The 23493-nt window shown below is 42.4% G+C and overlaps 2 pseudogenes; both read right to left on the reverse strand.

The window, feature by feature from the left end:
• Positions 1-8467: 8467 nt before the first annotated feature.
• Positions 8468-23493, reverse strand: part of LOC148733051 (uncharacterized) — a 105159-nt pseudogene continuing 90133 nt past the window's right edge.
• LOC148733052 (neurexin-4-like) lies at positions 15712-21440 on the reverse strand (annotated as a pseudogene).

The raw sequence follows: 23493 nt of genomic DNA on the forward strand, positions 1-23493 counted from the left end.
AGGACTAATCCCACCCATGGCTTGCGTGCAATGCCTTAGGGTTAGGGTCCACCAGAAACGAGGGTCACCAGACGCCAAACTCGCTGGGGAATCGAACCCCACCTCACAGAAACAAAAATTGGGTACACAGAACTAAAACGAACAAGGACAAACAGACCAGTGCAGTACACCAACAAAGGAGACCAGCACATGGACAACAAAACAAATACTCACGAAAGGCTACTGTGCAGTGCACCAACAAAGGATACCCAGCACAAGCAGCGGACAGACACACTTACAAAGTAGACAGAACGAACGATACTAGCCCAGTGCAGTGCACCAACGAAGGAGACCCAGCACATGGGTTACGAAACAGATACTAACAATTAGGCTACTGTGCAGTACACCAATGAAGGAGACCCAGCACAAGCAGCACAAAGACACGCTCACTCAAGCAAAAGATCACACGTCACTCAAGCAAAAGAAGAACGAGGCTACTGTGCAGTACACCAATAAAGGAGACCCAGCACGAGCCTAACCGAGACACACTCATTCGAGCAAAAAAGGAAACTAATTAACTACGGGGAGCAGGACTAAATGGAAAAGACAAGGGAGTCGTTTACCACTGAAGCTATGATGCCACGGGCGCCCCACTGACGATGGAAGACGCGACGACGCCTGTCAGACTTGCACCGCCTGAAGGAAATTGGTAAATAAAACTTCAGGCGGGCCTTGATAGAAGCAATCACCGCCACAGCGCCAGGACGAACGTTACGGAAACGGAAATCGTTCCTACTCCGCCAAATACAAAACTTAGAAACATTGAGCAGATAGACAAAGACACGCGGGACAGAAACCAGTTCACTAGAGTTGAAACCAAAGAGGACATGACGTAAAGAGATGGCGGGACACATAGGAGAGAAGGAAAACAGCAAGGACTGGACCCAGGCGAGAACACTCTGAGCAAGTGGACAGTAGAAGAACAAATGCTTGAGTGACTCGACCGTGGGTCCACAAAAACACGAGAGAGGAACAGATAAACCAAAAGAGGAGAGACGCCGGGCGGTGTACAGGACGCCGTGCGCAATCTTCCAATTTAGGTCGATGACACGACGGTCAAGATAAAAGAAGGATAGGGCACGCCACGTGGCAGGCCAGTCAAGGTTGGGATAGATGAATAGAAACTTAAGGACACAATAAGGCTGGACCATGTTCTCAGAGAGAAGATATAGGTAGCAAGACTTGGTAGACATAGTAAGAACGGGAGAACAAACAAGAGGGCATGAAGAGCCGTAGACTAAAGAGTTTTTTGACGTGGCGAAGGCCCCGTCGAGCTTACGCCAAGCCAAAACCAGAGCTTGATAGAAGGGCGGCAAGACCCTGAAGTCGAAACTAAAAGGACGAGAAAACACAACAAGAGGAGAGACACCAAACAAAGAGTTAAACCAAAAGGACATGAGAGCGACCCAACTGGATGGGGAGGAGACGAATCTCCTCACCCATTGACCAAGGAGGGCCCTCACCTTGGACTGAATATTAACCACAGAAAAACCACCAAAAAGGGGAGATTGAACCACGGCCGAACGGGAGACAAGCTCAACCTTGCCAGACCAGAAAAACGAGAAAACAAGACGGGAAAGCTTCGCCTCCACCCAGGCCGGCATGTGGATAAGAGAGGCCACATACCAAACCCGGGAGAGGGCGAGAGCGTTAATGACTAGGGCCTTGCCATGAAAAGAGAGAACACGAGAACGCCAAGACTTGAGAACACGGTCCACCGCATTAATGCGAGGACGCCAGTTGTCTTCATCAAGGTTACCGGGGCCGACAAACACCCCCAGCACCTTGAGCTTAGCAGGAGACCAGTCAAAAGGAACCGGGGGGTCCGTACGACCCCGCCAATCACCCAACCAGAGACCCTTGGACTTAGAAAGGTTGATCTTAGATCCAGAAGCTAGTTCAAAAAGCTTGTAAGTCTCAAGGGCAGCCAGAATGCCAGAATCAGTGGTAAGGATTAAAGATGTATCGTCCGCGTACTGCGAGATGGGAGACAGTACGGGACACCCAGGGAGAGACAGACCCTTGATACGGGGGTCTGCACGGATACTACACGCAAGAACCTCAGACACAAGAACATATAGGAGGGGAGAAAGAGGGCACCCCTGCCGGACACCACGAGAAAGGCTAAAGAAAGGAGTCAGGAACCCATTCACATTGACCGCGCTTTGAACATGAGTATAGAACAAGTCGACCCACGCGACAAAGGAAGGGCCAAAGCCCATGGTGACAAGAGTGGACCGCATGAAGCCCCAATCCACACGGTCAAAAGCCTTCTCTTGATCGAGGGACAGGATGGCGACAGGGGTGCCAGAAGACTCAGTATAGCTGACAACGTCTCTAAGCAGAGCAACATTTTCTCCGATAAAACGGCCAGGGACTCCGCATGTTTGATCTCGGCTGACAACGAGGTGTATTACCCGGAGGAGACGCCCAGCTATGGCACGAGAAGCAAGTTTATAATCCACGTTTAGAAGAGATATGGGCCGCCAATTTTTGGGGTCAAGGCGGTCCCCCTTCTTGAAAGACAGAGTGATGATACCTCTGCGCTGAGAGAGGGAGAGAAAACCAGAGGAAGAGCATTCATTAAGAACAGAAACAAGATCAGAGCCAACCACGTCCCAGAAACGGAGATAGAATTCCATAGGCAGGCCGTCTAAACCAGGTGCCTTGTTACGAGCCATGCCCTTGAGAGCGACGAGGACCTCTGATGATGTAAGAGGGCCCTCACAACTGTTGGCCTGATCTTGAGAGAGAACAGAAGACAAATTTTCAAGAAGAGAAGATTGAACATGAGGGTCAGTAGGTGAGGCTGTATAAAGACTAGAATAGAAGGAACCAAGAGACGCACAGAGATCGGCAGAAGACGAGACGATAGAGCCATCAGGCTCTCTCAGCGCAGAGATATGACGGTCAGCGGAACGTTTTTTCTCGAGACGAAGAAAATACTGCGAGGAAGACTCACCCTCCTCAACCCATCGGACTCTCGCACGCACCTGAGCCCCCCTCGCAGCATGGGAATCAAGCCGGGCAAGCTCAGAACAAGCAGACCGCCAAGGGTCAATGCAGGAAGTAATTCCAGAATCAACTTTGGCCTGAAGATGCTGGACAAGACGTACCAGGGCATCTCTGGATGAAGATGTTGTGCGGGCTTTATTTGCACAAAAGCGGATAGTAAGCCCCTTGATTTTACTTTTCCCACGATCCCACCACTTAGCTAGAGAAGGAAAGCGGGGGATGGCAAGGCGCCAAGCAGACCATTCATCACGGACTAGTTGCCGATAGTCCGGATCGTCGAGGATGGAAGTATTCAGCTTCCAGTAGCCTGGGCCAGGTGGAACGGCATCGGGAACAGACAGAGATAAACACAAACCGCGATGGTCCGAGAACGGACACACATACACGGAACAAGACGACACTGATGGGACCCACGCAAATGGGACCCCAAAAAGGTCAATACGCGACGCTAAACTGCCATTCCACCTGGTCCAGGTGAACCCAGGAGTAGTGGGGTGGAGATAACGCCAGATGTCAATGACGCAGGACGCCTCAAAAAGATGGTTTAGTGTGGGAGAACTATCTCCAGACAAGGAGGCGGGGTCTGGGCCACGCCTATCTCGAGCCCTATCAAATACAGCATTGAAATCTCCAGCAAGGACCGTAGGGATGGAAGGGTCGATCCTTGAATGAAGGCCATCGAAAAACAGGTCTCGTGCAGGGTTGCAATTAGGAGCATAGACACAGACAACTCGGAAAATTTTATCATGAAACGAGAATTCACATTGTAAGAAACGACCATCAGCAGACCAAGACTTTAGAAGGGAGATAGAGGGACGATAGAGAACAACACACCCACAAGAGTGAATAGAACCCGGGGCTAGCACAGACAAGAAACCAGACGAGGAAAACCACGATGAACATTCAGTTAAGGAAACACAATGAGTCTCCTGAAGGCAGATAACATCCACCTTCACCGGGAGAGAGCGCAACCATTGCACGAGACCATCACGCTTCGACCGGTCCCTGATGCCATTGACATTCAAAGTAAGGAGAGACAAAGCCATGAGGAAGAGATGGATGACCCTCATGAAAGCCAGGGCTGGGGCTGGGGCTGGGGTTTCCCCTTCCTACTGGGAAGATTGGGGACAGCCCTCGTACGCTTAGAGACCGTACTCGCCAACTGAGTATGAGAAGGAACCATGACACGTTTCTTAGAGCGTTTCCTGGAGACAACTTCAAAACCGTCCGATGACATGCTCCTCGTGAGAGGAGAGGAGAATTCAGAAATATCAGGAGACTCTGAGCCCTGAACAGGGGTAGAGTCCTGAGAGGAGAATTCGGTGATATCATCATCGACATTAGTGACACTTTGGCCAACACTAGTATTAGTGGTACTTTGACCAGACTTAACTATTTTACTGGTACTTTGACCAAACTTAACTAATTTACTGGTACTTTGACCAGACTTAACTATTTCACTGGTACTTTGACCAGACTTAACTAAAGAACTGGTACTTTGACCAGACTTAACATTATCAATAAATAATTCACCGGTACTTTGACTGGAATTAACTAAAGTACTGGTACTTTGACCAGACCTAACATTATCAATAACTATAGGACTGGTACTTTGACCAGACATAACACTATCATTAACTAAAGGACCGGTACTTTGACCGGACTCACTATTATTAACTAAACTGGTGTTTTGACCAGCGATACTATTATTAGGAACACTATTTATTTCTGAGGCCTCAGATTGTTTAGGAACGTTATTTAGATTACTGATTTCATTATTACTGGCTTCGCCAGGAGCAGAGATAACCATTTCTTCAGACGGAAGATCAACAGATTCGTTGGGTGGACAAGGAACGTTACCCGGCAGATTTGCCACATCTCCAGAAGAAATGGGCGGGAAATCAGCGGCCGGGGGAACAACATAGGGCGTAGAGCCCCAGACATTTCCGGTACGGCGGGAAGGGCAGTTACGGGCGAGATGACCAGCTTCCCCACATTCCCTGCATTTTCCATTGAAGGGACAGTCAGCAGCTTTATGACCCGTGGTTTTGCAGATAGAGCAGAATGGCTTGATACCACGATACCAAATGCGCACAGGGTAACCGTCAATGGTGATTTGTGCGGGGATAGGTTTCTCCATGGACATGGTCAGAATTCGTGATCCAGTAAGAAGATGTGGACGCCCCATGAGAGCCTGACGTTTGCAGGAGAAAACTTTGCCAAAGGTCTTGAAGTCCTCGCACAGGATCGCGTCATCCCCTTCAGCGGGGTAGTGATGGATATAGACGAGCGTGTGTGGACGATCGGAATTGGTGACACTACATTCCACACCATCGAGATTTATAAAACCGGACTCAACAAGACTCGCCATATCGTCAGGATCTTTGAAAGTGAGGCGAATAAGGCCTCCCGGAACGAACTGAACCGCAGATAGTCTATTAAGGTCGATTTCCTTTTCCAACATTTTAAGAACAGCTGGTCTAGGGTGGACCGTAACTGCCGCCGTAGCATGGACAACACAAGTTCTAGCACATATTAACATTTTGAAAAGGAATAGGAAGAGAGAAAAAAAACAAAAAGGAAAGAAAGGAGAGAAAAAGGACTACAACAATTGCCAAAAAAGGCAAAAAAGGCAAAAAACCCACCAAGTTCAGCAAAGCTGAAACCTGGATGGGTTCCCAACAAAGTTCGGACCCACCAAAAAAAATCAAAAACGAGATGGGTGACCGAAAACAACAAGACAAAAAAGACTGGCGTTCCACTCCCGGCAGGTACTTAGCACAGTCGAATAAATTTGAAAAATGAGAGAATACTTACAAATCCTTTGCCCACGATGAGGTTTCGGACCAACACTTTACCTTGCAAAGATGAAATCCCGCGTCAGGTAATTAGGGCGCACACTGTTTCGACCTATGTGGGCCTCATCAGTGCAGTTTTTTTTTTTTATGTTTAAGGTGGACGGCCGGGCCCCGATGAAGGGAGGTGCAATCCCGCCGACCTACATGTCTAATCCCAACCCATTGGCTTACGTGCAATGCCTTAGGGAAGGGGACCACCAGAAACGAGGGCCACCAGACGCCAAACTCGCTGGGGAATCGAACCCCACCTCACTTAAAAATTAACACACTCACACCCAAAAATTAAACACACCCGCTCATTACTTAACTAATTATTTTCTTTTGTTTTTCTTTTTATGACCTTAATTAATTACTTTGGGAACTTTTTTTTGAAAAATTTTATAGCAGTCTTAAAGTCCTCATCTTTCAAACCAATAAAGCGGGGATCTGAAGTCCAACGGCAAAAACGTTTTCGCTGATCAGGCGGTTTACGATAATCAACCGCAATCTCCCACAGGATTGCACGGTGGTCTGCAGAACAGGCTGCCAATTCCGGAACTTCAAGGAAAACATCAGGGCCATTGCGGATATCACTCATGGGTGAAACCACAGGACTTTTAGATGGGGTCTGTTGAGTCCTCTTAACTGAAACGGGAACAGAGGAAGCGGGGCGTTTCCGGGAAACAGTGGTCCAGGGACCACTTTCACCAGCCATGTCAGAGTCAGCAGGGTTAGCAAAACCCTCGGTTGCTGATATAATATTCTCATTTCCAGTCGTTTCACAAGAGGCGAACCGGTCTTCGCTTGCATCAGAGTCTGGAGGTGAACCAACTTCATCTTCAGAGTCTTCAATAGCAGTGTCGGGGGTCTCTTCTTCGGCGGGAGTGCTCTTCACCGGAGGAACAGCCACACCGTTCTCTGTAACAGGGGCGTCAGCCTCAGCTGGAGCAGCCACGGTCACCTTACAATTCCGAGCCAAGTGCCCATCTTGATGACACCGGAAGCATTTTCCTTTGAGAGGACAATCAGCTGACTTGTGGCCAACTTTCCGGCAAGTCCCACACTGGAGGGGTTGCCCCCTATACCAAGTTTTACAACGAACACCGCGGATAGGGATAAACGGTGGAATGACATTCCTAATGACCATTTGGACGATGCGTGACCCGGTGGACACTGAAGGCCTTCCGGGCCAAACCTGATTGCGAACAGATTTGACCGTACCATATGCAGACAAAGCTGTGCTGATGGCGTCGTTTGATCCCTCAAAGGGGAACCAAGAAACTACAACAGTAGTAAGCTGGGGTGGAGGAGGAGGAGGCTTGACCACCCTACACTCTACATCACCCAACTTGATGACACCTAACTCCTCAAAAAATAACTTAGCAACATCCCCGTTCTCTGCAAATGTGACTCTGGCAACACGGCCAGGGCATGCCTGCACCGCAGCCACCCGATGATCAGACTCTCGGTCGAAAAAACCCAGCAACAGACCAACCGCTTGCGAAAAAAGTACCTCCTCAGGGAGCCCCTGACAATCGACGTCGATAGTCCTATTAAAGGACACGACCATGCTGAAGTTCGGACCCAACCCAAAGGGATGGGTGACCGAAACAGAGAAAAAGCAAAAAGAAAAGCAAGTTCGGATCGACCGAGAAATCCCAAAAAAGGGATGGGCGACCCAACAGAACCAAAGAAAAAACACTGCCAAGGAGGAAGAAAGTTGCAAGTTTTCCCTCCCGGCAGGTACTCACTTATCCAACAAAAATCCTCAGAAACCTCAAAAACAAACCAAAACAAACTCCCAACCACTAGGGAAAGGAGCGAACACTTACCAACAAGCAAAAGTCGAGTCAGTGCAGTTTTTTTTATGTTTAAGGTGGACGGCCGGGCCCCGATGAAGGGAGGTGCAATCCCGCCGACCTACATGTCTAATCCCAACCCATTGGCTTACGTGCAATGCCTTAGGTTTCGGACCAACACTTTACCTTGCAAAGATGAAATCCCGCGTCAGGTAATTAGGGCGCACACTGTTTCGACTTATGTGGGCCTCATCAGTGCAGTGCTAATGCTAGGATGGAGGAGAACCAATATGGTCACCCCAAACGATCCAACCTTTGTGGTATCGTCTAAGTCATGCCAGAGTGCTCAAACTAGAGAACACTAGCGAGCATGCGCAATTGCAGAGCAATGACTCATCCTAGTTAGAGTGCTCAATTTGGACATGAAAGCAAAGCTTTGTATGTCAAAGAGCTATATTTATATATATATATATAAAGTGTGACTTGATTTTCGTAGAACAGTGCTCAATACATAGAAGTAGAGCGAAGTATATATTGTGGGAGGAAAAAGACAAGTAAACTACAAGTTCATCCCTACAAGCCTGTTTCGTGGTCGCCCACTCATCAGGGGGGTATATATATATATATTGTTGTATATATATATACAACAAGTCGTTAGTGGAACTCTCAGGCCAACAAAGGTGCACCGCGCCCGGAGGATCAATAGTCCAAACCACGCAGCAAACACGAACGTAGAAAGTTTCAAAATTGCGAGGATGGACAACTTCTGACGTCAAAAACGTAAAAATTTTAATAAAAAATGTTTCGGTGCGAGACCTTCTTCAGTTATTTACAACTTTTGAAATAAAAACAGAGCATTAAATAAGATCGAAGTGCTAATGATTACGTAATTACAGATAACGACTAATGAACTGGTGGTAACAAAAAGATAACAAAAAACCTAATTACAAAGAAAGCAATGGACAAAATACAATAAACAAACCCTAAAAACTAAGAGATAAGAATACTAAATATGTTAAAATGAATGGCGTAACCAATTGCAAAGAAGCAATGCGGCAAGCAAAAAAAAGGGGAGGCCTACTTTTCACTACAACTGTAAACCGTTACAAAATCTTAAAACAAGGCCTTTGGAACCCGAAAGGGAAAATTAGCAACAAAATCCTTGGAGGGGCCCTTAAATGATACTAATCATTATAAGATCCCTTGACAGGGCCTCTGAGCCCAATCCACACCTAATTAAAGGGCCGACAAAATCCAAGAAAAGGGCCTTTGAACGATCAATTAGTAGCGCCTAATATAAGATGGAAAATTAATTATAGCAAATTCTATTTTTCGAATGAAATTCCTTTCTTTTATTCAAACCATGGAGTGCCAAAGAGAACAATTGAGCACTGCAATAAGCCTCTTTTGTGATTAAAAGCCTATCGATCTCTTCAGAGCCATTAGGGGCCTGTACCTGATCGATGCATTGGAACGAAAAATCGTCCAGGGTGTGTGGGGTTTTGTTAAAGTGTATCGCTACTTCACAAGTTGTTTTGTTTGTGAGCATAGCAGATTTGTGATTTCGAAATCTAACTTTAAAGTCGGTAGTAGTAGATCCCACGTATTGCAGGCGACATCTCTTGCAAGAAGCCAAGTAAATCACATTTTTACAATCACAGGAAAGTCTAGAGTGAATGGTGTAATTTTTGCCCGTCTGAGAGCTGAGAAATTATTTAGATTCAACAAAGAAATTCTGACAGAGATCGCATCTTTTCCTATCGCATGTAAAGCAGCCATTGTTATGAGGATTGGTTTGTCTCTCCCTGCCAGTTTTAAAACGAGATGGTGCTAACAATTCTTTGAGATTTTTCGATCGACGAAAAGATGGTATGATAGAACTTCGAGGAAAAAGTTCTTTGAATTTGGGGTTAAATTGCAGAATAAACAAATGCTTTCTGATTATGTTACCTACGTCGGACAAGTTAGGATTAAATGTAATAACAAATGGAAATAGTTTCTTCGTTTCTTTTCCACGAGTTCTGAGTAATTATTTATGGGGATGGCGGAGTCTTTGGAGAATTGTTTAGAAACTAATTTAAAAGGGTAACCCTGGCTAACAAGGTACTCTTTGTACTCAGCTGTTCTCTCGGAAAAAAAATACTTCTTCAGAGCAATTTCTTTTCATTCTTGTGGCTACTCCAAAAGAAATAGCTTTGAAAACGTGCTTAGGATGGCAGCTGGAAGGCGGAAGGTATAAATGGCTATCTGTAGGTTTGGAATAGACGTCTGTCCTGATAAATCCATCGATAAGATATAAAGTAAGATCAAGTACGTGAAGCTCACGCTCAGAAAAAACTAGCTCAAACTTAATAGTAGGATATAGAAAATTGATGTAATCAGTAAATTTATGTAGGGCAGGAAGGCCTTGCTGCCATAGATCAAATACATCGTCTCGATATCGCCACCATAAGGACGGCTTTATCGGACCAGAAAACTTAGCTTTGTGATTAATTTCGCCCATGGCTATATCGGCATAGCTACAAGCATTCTACGGAGCCATAGCTGTGCCATGGATATGAAGAAAGAAATTCTCTTTAAAAACAGAATGGTTGCTTTTCAAACAAACTTTTACGGCTTCTAAAATACAAGTCGTGGATGGAAATTTGTTTTCTCTACTCAAAGCCTTCCTTACTGCAGTGAGGCCGAGTTTGTTATCGATGTTAGGGAACATTGAAACCACGTCCCACCAGACCATTAAGGTGCCAGTTGGAAATGGACCGCTTGTGTTAAGATGTTCTACTTTGTTAAGCAGGTCTCTTGGTTATTGTTATTAGCCTCAGCCTTCGGCTTCGGCTGATAACACTTAACTCGACCTTGATTATTCCGGATATCACAAAAACCTCATCCAATAATTGTTTAAAAATGGTTAAAATCACAGCGTAGCTAGTCAATGCAGAGGTTTTACTCTAGCTCACGAAGTTTACAATATCTTGACAGTTCAGTGATATATTTCAGTACATGTTTCGTCACATTTATATTCTTTATACAGGCCCTCATTCAAATCATCTTGTAGCTGAACTGGGCCAGCATTGTTAAATGTTGCCGGTAAATAAATAAATGAAATAACTGAAAAGGGTAGTGCGAGTTACCTTTACTCATCATTAAATTATCGTTGTAAGATTCCTCTTGTAATATTGCCACGCGAAATAATTTGTAAAAAACTATAAATAAAACATTCATAAGAATCACTGACTGTCTTGCAATAGTTGTCATAATTTTTTATTAGACGGGACGATTTGAATTGGTTAACGATTTCGTTATTCCTTACAATCAGGCGATTCTATAACACTTAAACTTTCCCAAGGTATGGTAACCCTTCTCGTCAAATTGTTCTGGTTTGTCAAAATCTGTGTCTCTGAACCTCAACTGCTTAACTGGCAGATGTGTCTTGCTAGTGAGAACACCACTATCTTCACGCCATACATTGTCATTCATATGACAGTTACACTGCATACTGGTTTGTGCGCACGTGTTGTTCATTCCGTAAGCGCACTTGTGACTGCCACGTGCTGCACCACTCGAGTAGGTCATTACATCAGAATCACGTGAAACCCAAAAGCCATCTTTCAACGTAGAACCAAGACACTCGTACTTAAAGAACTGCTCACACTGCTGGGAAACGTTGAGGAGACTCACCAATTGAGATATGCTCGCTCCTTCAGTTATAGGATATATTTCGCGAGTAGGATCCCGGGTATGTGTAATTGTCTACCAATGTCCTGTTTTCGCTGTCGTGACTTATGACAGTCACGCCAACTCTGTCTTTGTCACTCATGTCACGGGTGACGAGGAAAGGCAGCAATCCTCCTTCACCATCAGGATCTATCAGACAGATTCCGCTTTTCGCTTTCGGATCGAGCTTCTTTAAGTCACTGCAAGATCTTGATAATACTGGCGAAGTTGCCCAAGCTGTCTGAGGAAGTTTTTAGTTAAAAAGATCAAGAAAGATATCGACACAGCCATCTGAACTCTCACAGTTCCTCTCTACACTTTGGAGTGTTGGTTAGTATCAGAAAACTGAGAAACATATCCCTGGGATGGGGGATTACGTATTATGAACTAGCAAGAGGGGCCATAGTGCACCCTGTCTCGTAGGAACAAACTTCAGCCTGAAAAAGTTTCTCTTAAAGAGCCCATTTTATCGTTGCAAACGAATATGCTTTTTCTATGGAGGGCGAAGTGATCAATTCAATAACTATCTCACAGTTCTAATGAATCATTATCTTTTGTCTCACAATTAAAACACGATTAAGTCACGTTATTACATTGCTCACAGCGCCCGTGAGCAAGATAAAGCGAATCCTGTGTTCTGATTGGCTACTCGAGCGGGCAAGATGGGCCTATCTTGCCTGCTCGGAATTGCTCGCATTGATTTCGCGCTACAAAAACATACAACTAGAACTACGTTTGTAATTCTTGGACGATTTCGGCGATGGAAACGCAAAAAGTGGCAGAGGATAGTCGAAATAGTAGAACAGAAACGACTCTCGTGAGTTTGATGTGTTACAAACACAGCTGGCTTTTATTCCCGGCTCTCGAAGTAACCAAGTCATTCTTACTCTTAATAAAGCGAACTGATCTTTTCGCAATATAATAAATCATTTATTAACCAAGCTTGTTCGGTCAAGATGGCTGGATATTAGCCTCGTTCTTTTTTTTACATTTTTATGGACCTAAACTTTGCCTTGGTCCATAAAAATGCAGAAGAACTCGGCAAACATCTAGCCATCTTGACCGCGAGCTTGGTTAATAAAGCAAATGTATAGTCACGCGTCAGTGACAAATGCAAGCTGATTCTATTTGACATGCTTATCATTTTCAGCTTGATTTCAAGTCCAAACAACTTTCTTCGTGGTTTTAGCTAGGAGGGCTTATAGGTAGACGACTTTTTGTGCCCATCAACAAAATTTTCTTCTGTTTTGAGAATATATGTTGATCACAGATCAGGCACAACTAGATTATAAAAATCACAGAGTTTTACAGTACCACAGCAGTTTGCTCCAGCATATCCAGGAACACAACCGCATCGAAACCCTTTGCTGGTGAAACCAACTTCGCAAGTTCCGTTATTGACACAAGGGCTGCTACTACAGGGATTCTGTTCAAAAGGGAAAAAAACAACGCGCTGATTAAAAAAGGAGAGAACATCTTTCTCATTTATTTATAGTCACCACACTTGAATAAAAATTTACAAGAAAGCATGATAAACCAGGTTGAATTACAATAATGCTAATGGCCAGGCTTATACATGTATAAGGTTGGGTTTCCTCCCAAAAGAACAAAAACTCTTACTAATGTACAGCATCGAACAAGAAGTGTAGGTGTGAGGCCAGATTCAGGTCAAGGTGGGGACGATGAAGCAACAAATAAAAATGCTAGTCTAAAATTTTAAAGCGCTGAGCAAGTGTTCGACTTTGAATTCTTCTCATTTTAAACATAACTTTAAGTTTAAGAGAAGCATTTACCTCAATCGCCAGGTAGTAAGCATCCACTTCTTCAAAGGTTAGTTCACTCTTATCAAACGTGGCGTTAATCAACTCACAGTTATACTTTCCTCCGTCTAAAGGTTTCACATTTATGGAGACACAGTTAGGCTCTATATAACACATCGTACGACAGCTCCCCTCACTGAGGACCTCACTACTCCTAATCACATGCCCCTTAATTGCACTTTTTGCCATCGGTTCCTCAAATAGGATAATGCGAGACTCGTCAGCTGCAAAAAAACAAAAAATATAGAACAAAAAAAGAAGAAAATTAAGGAAAACTTACAACCAAGGTTTTTTAAACCATTTGACGAAGCGTCTGTATTAGCCGTTGTTTTTTCTTTTCTCTCAAACAGTCAACAATGAACATCTGCAGGAAGTATCATTTCTAGATTTAAAATACGGCATGGGCGTGAACTATAACTCTCAATTTTTAGCTTAGAGTATACGAACGAAAAAAAAAGACGAGCCAATTAAAAATTATCAAAATTCGTAAGGATTTCTCGACGACGAGTGAAATAAGCGAAAGAAACCATAACTTAATAAACAAAATTGCTAATATGGTATTGCTTCCATGGTATGTCCCTACCTGTGCAGCCTCCACAAAAGGGGGACCATCATGATGACCAGGACATATGGCACGAACATTGAAGTTTAAAATATGACCAATTTCGAAAAGGAACTAATTTTACCCAGGTTAGCAGAGCATCTAATAGCGAAATTCTATTTTTTTTTTCTGCTTTTTTATAATCCTTTTTAGGAACGAGACACGCACGGCCCCTCTCGCCTTTTGAATTTGAATATGTACCTTTTTTGCGCCCCTCTTCCCGAGCGTCTTTCATCTCCCGTGTCTCACATTGCCTTCGCTCGCCTGAAACACGCAAGACATAAAACACCACGCCTATTCTGTAGGCTTTCCCGAATTTTCACGGAAGAAACTTTAAGTCTCTCGTTACCCAGTAATCAGGTCCTTCAAATTTTATTTTAGGTCGTCGTAATCACACGCCATTGCAAATGTCCGATAAAAACTTTTCTACTAGTGGGTGGAGATCCGCTAAAAGTGTAAAGGAACTTCAGTTGATATCTATTTGGAGGACCTGAAAAAGCTAAGAACTGTTGTCACAAAGTTGCTGTAAGAATAACGCAAAGAAAAGAAAAAAATAGACACTTACCAGAACAACCATGGCAAGATGGAAATACAACTCCAGATAAAGAGCAGAGGAAAGAAACTGCAGTCACGATATCGAGCTCAAAGTTATATAGAGGAGACATTCCTCAAAATAAAGATGCAAGAAAAGTCGATTACAACGGAGTAAAAAGCAATAAACTAACTAAACCTCATAAAACTACGACAGGTGTACACACTTAAAAATGTTCATCAAACTTCACATCACAGACAAAGCTCTGCCATTTTCGAACAATAATTGAAGTCGGTTTTCTTTTGTCAATTTTTAAACTTTCGATAACTGATCGATTATTCGCACTTATTTCAGGTGAATAAATGATCTTAGTGGGCGCAATTAAAGTGAGCCCAAAGATGAGTTAACTCCTCATAATTAACGCAAAACAACATCCATGATGGGAGTATTTAACTCTTTGAATCTCAAGTTTAAATTCCCATTTTCTCTAACATATTTCTTCGTTCGCTAACGCTAATAACTTAGTGTTACATTCAGCATCTCTGATGCTGAAATGTATTTTTTTCCTTAAATTATTCTTTACCTATTGATTCCAGAATATAAGTTGAAATATTAAGAAAAGATTTGAATAGCGATCACTACCGGGAGTTAAACTGACCTACAAACGTAGATACAAACGTAGATTTCATTTTTTCAATGCTCTGGTTTAATTCGCGATTTACAACTGTATGAGTATTCAAAACATCAGAGACGAATACATTTTACGTTTCAAAAACCTTAAGTTTATTTTATTTCATTTAAAGACAGAAACGATGTTGATTACTAAAATTTGCATAACAGGTCACTAAGGGGATATTGCCAATTCTTGACATGTCGTACATGAGTCTCGTCACAGATTCCAACGCGCTATTAGCTGAGTTGCTGGCATTTTTAACATTCAAAGTTCCGCGTAGAAACATATTTTCACTTATATAAGGGTCTAATAGAAACCGCAAAACCGCAAAAAAAAAAAAAAAAAAAACCCGATCAAAACCAAAAACCGCATGCAAAACCGTCTAAATCGATAGATTTACACATCTCAGTTGTCAAAATCCCAATCGATCTGAAACTGTGGTTACAAGTGGATCAACATCGGTTTCGCGGCTATTCGAGATCAGCAGAGGCGTATGACTTCTGCTCAGATCGAAGAGAAACCAGAAACCCAATATGAAAAACCGAAAAAGCACATCGGATACCAAATCCGAGTACCCGTCAAAATTTTTGACGAAAACCGAAAACAAAATGCTGAAAACGGATAATCCACAAAACGCAATGAACAACAAATCCGAAGAACCGACGTTTTTTGGCACAAAAACCGAAAAACCGATCTAAAAAATGGCAGTTGGAAAATATAGAATCTGGAACCGGAACCGGAATACTTGGAATATCTGGAATAGTTGGATTACCCGGAATACCCGGAATTCCCAGAATGACCGAAAAATAATAAATTTAAAAAAAAAAAAAGAAGTAAATTAATAAATAAATAAGAATATTAATAGTTAAAAATAGATGATAAGTTCACAACTTAATTAGATAATTTAATACGAAAATGTTTTCTAAAGTTCCCATAAAAAAAAAAACATTTACCAGCACTGTTCATGGAGATGCACGTAATAGAATTAAGAACAAGTCTGCGTCAGGCCAGTAGCCCATACAGCCTAAGCGACGAAATATTTGTACTCTCCCTCCCCCCTGGATGGGATGCTAGTCCATCATATGGTCACTCCCCTATAATGAGATGCATTTATGCAAATGAGTGAACATGCGCGTTGTTGGAGTGTTAGCGAGTGTGCCAGAGAGTGTTCCACGTGCTCGATCAGTAGTTCACTTATCGTGTAATTCAAGTCTTAATAATTGGAATAAATTCATTTAGCAACCCACTCAGAGTCATTACATTGTACCAGGAGTGAAACTATTGCACTTAGCGGCGTCGACGTGCCTTTTATCCCACATGCACACATTCTCCTGTCAGCTGCTGCTCCATCCCAATATGTCATTTTGATAGAGTCACGTGACATCCACCAGGCGAAAGGTTTGATTGAAGATATGTTTCTTGGAGAGAATATCTTTGAAGCATGGCATTTGTACTTGATGAACTGTTCACAGAACAAGGAGGCCTTGGTAAGACTCTCTAGTTGAGGAAAGCTCGCTCCTGTATAGAGAATGTTCCGTGAGTAACAGCCTCGTTTTTTACATTTGTCCACCTTTGTTTCATTTTCGCTGTTGTGACCTATTACTGTCACGCCAACACCATCCTTGTCAGTCATGTTACAGGTGACATTAAACGGTATCAGTCCTCCTTCACCATCAGAATCTATAAAATAAGGGCCGGTTTTAACTGTTGGGTCGAGCGTCTTTACTTCGCTGCAAGACTTGGCTAGCATCAAAAAGAGAGGATTTCGGTTAGATTGTAGCCGGTTAAGTTTCGTCAGCAGTCAAACCCGTGTTTCCCTAATATCGTTGGAAACCAATTATTTTTCAGGCTTCTTTAAAGGAATCGTTTCACGAATACCCCCTTTCCGAATTACCATTGGCCTCTTTTTTAAAACGAGGCCTGGTGCTCAACCATTCTTGTGAAAATGAATTTAATTTGCATGTGAATGAAAACTTATAATGATATGAAAGGATGAGCACCAGGACTCGTTTAGAAAATGAGGCCAAGGTAATTCGGAAATGGGCTATTGCAGCTTATAAGCGAAGTCGTTTCTTTACATGCATATCATTAACGCTTCAAATATTATTTGTTTTATTTTAAATTAACCTATAAACCGCAATGAAAATGTCTTTTCCTACACCGATGTATTTAAACGTTTCTTTTCGTGTAAAACTTATCGTGTGTTCGGTAAAAGAGAAATTAATGTGACAATACCTTTAAAGCATCTTATTGAAGGGAATCCAATGGGGCAGATGCAGCGAAAACCTTTTCTTGTGAATCCAACTTGACAGGTACTACCATCATAGCATGGATTCTTACGACAGGGATTCTACAAAGAATTAAATTTTATGATTTATTAGTCAAACGTCTACAAAGAACTACATATCTAAGTTCACACAGCAATCAAGTGGACAGTCAGACATGGTTTGATGATACTCTGCTTTAAAGATTTAATGAATGTAACCGAAATTACAATTCATCGACCCAACGTTTCGACACATACATACATACATACATACATACATACATACATACATACATACATACATACATGCTTAGGTTACTTGACCACCCCCCACGGGGGCTTTTCAGGGCCAATTCCCACCCATCCCAGTCCAGGAAGGACATCCACGACACAGTAATCTCGTGCGGGGGAAATTAACGTCTCCTACCCCCTAACCCTGCAGGAGACGGTGCCTACGGTTTGTTCGTCCTTATCCAAGAAGACTAGAATATTTATCCATTTCTTGATTATAGAAAGGTAACAATTTCTCCTCATTTATTTTTAGACCATGGGGCTCGAACCTTCGACCTACCGCACAACACAATCCGGCGCTCTAACCAATTGAGCTAACACTCCTGTCTAGCGCCTTCATCAGGGGTGACCCGTGATCGTTGCAACACGAGGCCCTTCTACATGCTCACTAATCAGCTGCCCTTTTTTCTGACGAGGTGTAAACAGGCGTCAGGTAGTAAGCCGCCATCATCACGATTTAAAGGAACGTGGGCGGAGTTGATATGCCAAACTTCCAAACAAAGGCGCTGGTGGTAGTGGTGAGCGGCGATTACTGGTGATAATTTTAGAATTATCCCATCCAATTGTAGGACTAGTTAGGCATGCGTATACTCCAACAAAGCTGAATTTTTCTTTTTTACAAAAGAAGACCGCTTTCTGATGCTCTTTCAAACGTGTACCAAACTGACGTTTTGTTTGTCCGATATGCTCGTGATAACAGTCATTGCACGGAATAGAATAAACAGCATCGGTTCGTTGTTCCTTAGTAACGGGATCCTTTGGTTTGGAAACAATATGCCCCAAAGTCTGAAAGGTTTGTGAGCGACTTTAATGGTGTTGCGGATATTAAAAATTCTCTTGATGGGTTCCCTGACACCCTGGATGTAAGGAATAACAGCAAAACCAGTCGCTGGTTCCTTTTCCTCAGGAGTGTCACTAGTCGTAGCTGGTTTCTGGCAGTTACGAAGATATGTTTTGGTATAGTTATTTGCCTTTAAGACATCGGAAACATTATTATTCTCCTCGACCTTGAAATCAAGTGAAGACAGTAGACAGTCAGCCCTACTGAATAAAGTAGTCGCCGGTGTAGAGGAGAGCATTTCTCAACTTAGCGACGACCATGAGCATTCGGTACGAGCAGAAGTAAGCAGCATACTTAGGTGAGCTAAACCTCCTCCCAAAAACATTCAAAAGGATGTTTTCAATGCGCTGATAACTCTTAAAAAGGATTTGGACAGGCTCGTATTATCTGCTGCGAGTGACAAGGGTAATTGGATTGTATGTGTGCAGAGCGAAACAGGGGAAAGTAGAGACGTGTTTATCGTGAACCGACGCACACCGACAAATATCTCTCTTTTGACTCTCACCACCCTATTTTCCGTTAAAATTCCGTAGCTAGAACTTTACCCAGGAGTGTCGAAACGTTTCGTCGACGAATTGTAATTTCGGTTACCGTGATTCATGAAATCTTTAAACCAGAGTATCATCAAACCTTTTACCTTGTTCTCGTTGGCTGTAGAGATTATTCTGATTCTGCTTTAAAAAACCCAGTCGCAAAGCGCCCTATAAATGACTTTGCTCAATTCAAGGAAAATATTGTCTCCACTTGACAGAAAATTTCGGGGCTAAGTATACCTTCCAGGTCCTCCTCCCTTTATCCTGGGAAATTTCTCTTGATTTTTACTTTTTCCTTCACATTTTCTTCACTGTACACAGCTAGAAAACGGTGATCGTAATACGCAACAGGTTTACCTTAACAGCCAGATAGTAGGCGGTCTCCCAGTTTTCCAGGAAGGTTACATCAGCTGTGGCATTATTTAACTTACATTAGTATTTTTCGCCGTGCGAAGGTCTCACATTGATAGAGAGACAGTTAGGCTCCATGCAACACATCACACGACAGCTTCCTTCATTAGGTACCTCCTCATTCCAGGTCACGTGCCCCTTGATTGCTTTATTTGCAATCGGCTCCTCGAACGAGACAATGCGGCATTCGTCACCTGTCGAGCACAAGTGAAAGTTTACAAGATTTTTGTTTAGCATCATGATACATTTCAAGCTGAATCTCCCTCTCTATTGAAGCTATGATAATTATTAGGAACAATTCTTTATCTAATTTATTTAAGACAAGTTTTTCCACGGACTTTATTTCTAATCACGAGAAAGTTTATTGGCTAAGACCTTCCTCCTTTTCGTCTTGGAGTATGAAGATTTTGAATGTTTCCCGGAAAAACGCCTTGTTTTATCATTTAATCATATCTTCTATTTAGTTTATTTCCTTATCATGCAGCCCGAGTGTGACCAGGGGCGACTGGAAGACACGCCACTGAAATACATCGCCTATGTTTCAATGTAATTTTCCGAAGCTTTGCAACATTTTCATCACATTTGGCTTTCCTCAGTATCTTGGATGAAGACATATTGTTAGAATGTATAGTATCACTACCGACTGCAGCCAGAGCTTTGAAAAAATGACTATGAACTTTAAGGAGGGGGGCATTGGGGTCTATTAGAAGCCGCAAAACAGTAGGAAAAAAATCATTCGAAACCTAGGGCCGCAGAACCGCAAGGCCGCAGAACCGTAGGGCCGCAGAACCGCAGGGCCGCAGAACCGCAGGGTCGCAGAACCGCAGGGCCGCAGAACCGCAGGGCCGCAGAACCGCAGGGCCGCAGAACCGCAGTGCCGCAGAACCGCAGAACCGCAAAACCGCAAATTCTTTAGTAGCCGAAAGCCACATGCAAAATCGTCAAAACCGATAAATTGTCGTATCCCAGTGATCCGATACAGTATTGACAAGTGGATCATGGCTGTTCGAGATCAGTGGGGGGGCATAGTTGCCGTTCAGATCGAAGAGAAACCGGAACCCAAATAGAAAAACTGAAAACCGCATCGAATGTCAAATCCGAAAACCCCTCAGTATTTTTGAGGAAAACCGAAAACCAAACACTTAAACCAAAAGAATCTGCAAACTTCAATGAACATTGAAACCGAAAAACCAAAGGTTCTTGGTACAAAAACCGAAAAACTGAACTAAAAAATAGCTAAAACAGCAAAACCGAAAACCCCTCTTCTGTAAGGTAGCTTGCATTGTAGGCAATTGTGGCGCTTCATTTCAAGCAGATAACTTGAAAGGAGTCGCTTGAATGTTTTGCAAAACTCTCATCTGCTTGCCTACTGCATAATTCATCCAAGCTTTGAAAATAAGTCTTTTGATCAATTTGCCGCATACGTTAGGTTTTACTGTGATGTGCTTTCCTTCTGGGCTTTCTTAGACAAGAATAATCGTGAAGTTTAATGTAAATGGTAAAGATAATATGGGAAAAGATTCATGAATAACTCTTCAACTGCATTTGAATCGTAAGACTTCTCCACGGTGGCTAACATCGTACATGGTTGTCAGGTATTTAGTAAATAATTATGAATCGATCTTAGAGGTAACAGTCGGTAACTGACACTTCCATGTTGGATGGTCTTGATAAAATTTTTTCTCAGTGTTTAATTTGACGTTAGGGTATTTGAAATTTGTCTTAGTACTCGTTTCGATGTGACAAAAACATGGTGACAATTAGCTTTCTAATTTACCAGCTCAAGGCAGCCGATCTCACGTGTAACCTTGCGAGAGAATAGTAAATACATTTCTAACACGAAAAATTCAGACAATATAACCAAGTACAGACCTACTTTACTACTTGTAAAACTTAACACATCCTGTAACGATTTATAGAAATAAGACACTCCAAATTGTTCTAGATTTACACTCACCAGTGCAAGCAAAAACTGTTGCCAGCCTGATTCCTATCAAAAGAGAAAGGATAAAACAGAAATTTGTCGCTCCATTCTTAAAATGGGCCCAAAGTCTCATTCTTGTGGACATTCTCGTCGACGCTGTTAAACCAGTATGCAAAACATATGGATGGAGTTAAATTAGAGCAGGTGCTGAATACACACTCTTGTTAAAGACGAAATTCTAATTAAAACATCTAAGAGGCAAACAATGTCCTCTACTTTCAGTGAAAGTCAACTAGAAGGTTTATCTATCTTTATTACTCATAGAGCTATATAAACTTATTAAAGCTGTTAGCGAACGAGGCTTTTAAGAAATGGATTTATAAGCTCGTTTACCGAAATTAGTGCTATCCCCAAATGTGCTCAAATTATGAGTAGCTTAGGCACTCACTGAAATTGTCTCCTGGTATGACATGTAGTGACAGCGTCAAGTTAAAGAGTACATAGCAGTTTTCTGTCGAATTTCTAATCATCAGAATAAGTATGATTGACGACTGAGCAAACAACGCCATCGAAGGCAACGAGAACACTGACGACGCATGAAATAATTGGCTGCACAGAAGGTCTGTACGCAAATTATAAAACTCTTTACATCTGCTATCATTCCACTCCAAACAATAATCTTAGAACGACTAATTTTTTGTGGTCCAAAGGGAAAGATGCAAAAATTCTTCGTCTCATATTTGGTATCATGCTAGTTAGAAAACAAAGCGATGATAGCGATGGTTGACACTTTGATAAAAAATCATATTTATCCTAAGTCGACATTTCAATCGGCTTCGCTAGCAAATTTGTTAAGGTGCCTATCCAGAAAACGGCCAGAGAATTTACAATGATTTCAAATGCGCCTGCCGGGGTTTTGTTTTGATTATTGAGTAATTAATAAGAATGCTGTTCCTAAACAACAGTATCCATGCACCATGTTGCTGTTACAACACTAGTGATGCCGCCAGCGTCGCACATTACGTTTAACTCATATTGTTATTACACGCTGCTCCTGAGAAAGGTTTGGTCATTCCCAGACCAGTGAAGGAAAGATACACACCTTCCAACATCCAAGTCACAGTTTTTTTTTTTTTTAAATAAGATAGATTATTTTGGATTACGATAAATTAAAATGTGCATACTTCAACAATTAAAATCAACCTGTGATTTTCTTCACTCGGATATTGCGCAAACCGAAATTAAAGATTCAATAGAGCCGCGCGAGTACTTTCTAAAATACGCCACACATGTTCAATAGACAAAAATAGATTCCGATGGAAAACGTGGTTTTTCGATGGAATAGGCAAATTTCTATTCGTAACACCTTCCAACGGAAGTAAGATTACTGAAAGTCATAAAACTCAAAATATTAAATTGGGTTGATAAAGAAGGTAAACTTTTTTCCGTCTTATCTTGATCGAGGCCGAAAATCTCATTGTAATGTCTAAATGAGATTCATGATCAAAGGATAACTGAAATAAAATGTGTTTCTCGTGTAAGAAGAACGTAAACACCAATAAACAGGAAACAAATAGATGTAAAAAGCCCTCTAACCTTTTACATATATATATATATATATATATATATATATATAACTAATATAATATATTGCTCCATAATATAATATATATATATTTAGAACATAGCTAGCAGAGTCGCGCAATTAAATTCATTATACGTGAGCGTGCTCAAAATCCCGATAGTGGACGCTGATAGCGTCAGCAGATCCGACTTCGCCAGAACTTTTTTTTTCGCGCGAGCAGCCATTGTTAGCGCGGGGAAAAATAATATATTTCGCGACAATAATGGATACAAACAGAAACTCGGCCTATTAGTCCGAAAACGAAGACAATGTTTCGACCTTTTCCCTTGGGCTAGAGCTCTTAAATGAGGCAGAAAGAGAGAAAAACAAAGGAAAAGGAGACTCGGAAACAGCGCCGTCACGATTCGCTTCAACTGATATTGTTGTCCGTTTTTCGCGTCGGATTTGATGCACAATTCCACCGGCTATGTTCTAAAACAATTGGTTCATGCTTTCAGCTGTGCACTATCGAGTTATGGAGCACGTAGGAAGTTTGGAGTGCAGTCAAGAAGCTAGAGTTTCCCTCGGCTATCGCCTCGGGCAACTCTTACGCTTCTTTCGTGCTCTCCAAAC

The sequence above is a fragment of the Stylophora pistillata genome, chromosome 4 (genome assembly GCF_964205215.1).
Source record: "Stylophora pistillata chromosome 4, jaStyPist1.2, whole genome shotgun sequence".
Lineage (NCBI taxonomy): Eukaryota > Metazoa > Cnidaria > Anthozoa > Scleractinia > Pocilloporidae > Stylophora > Stylophora pistillata.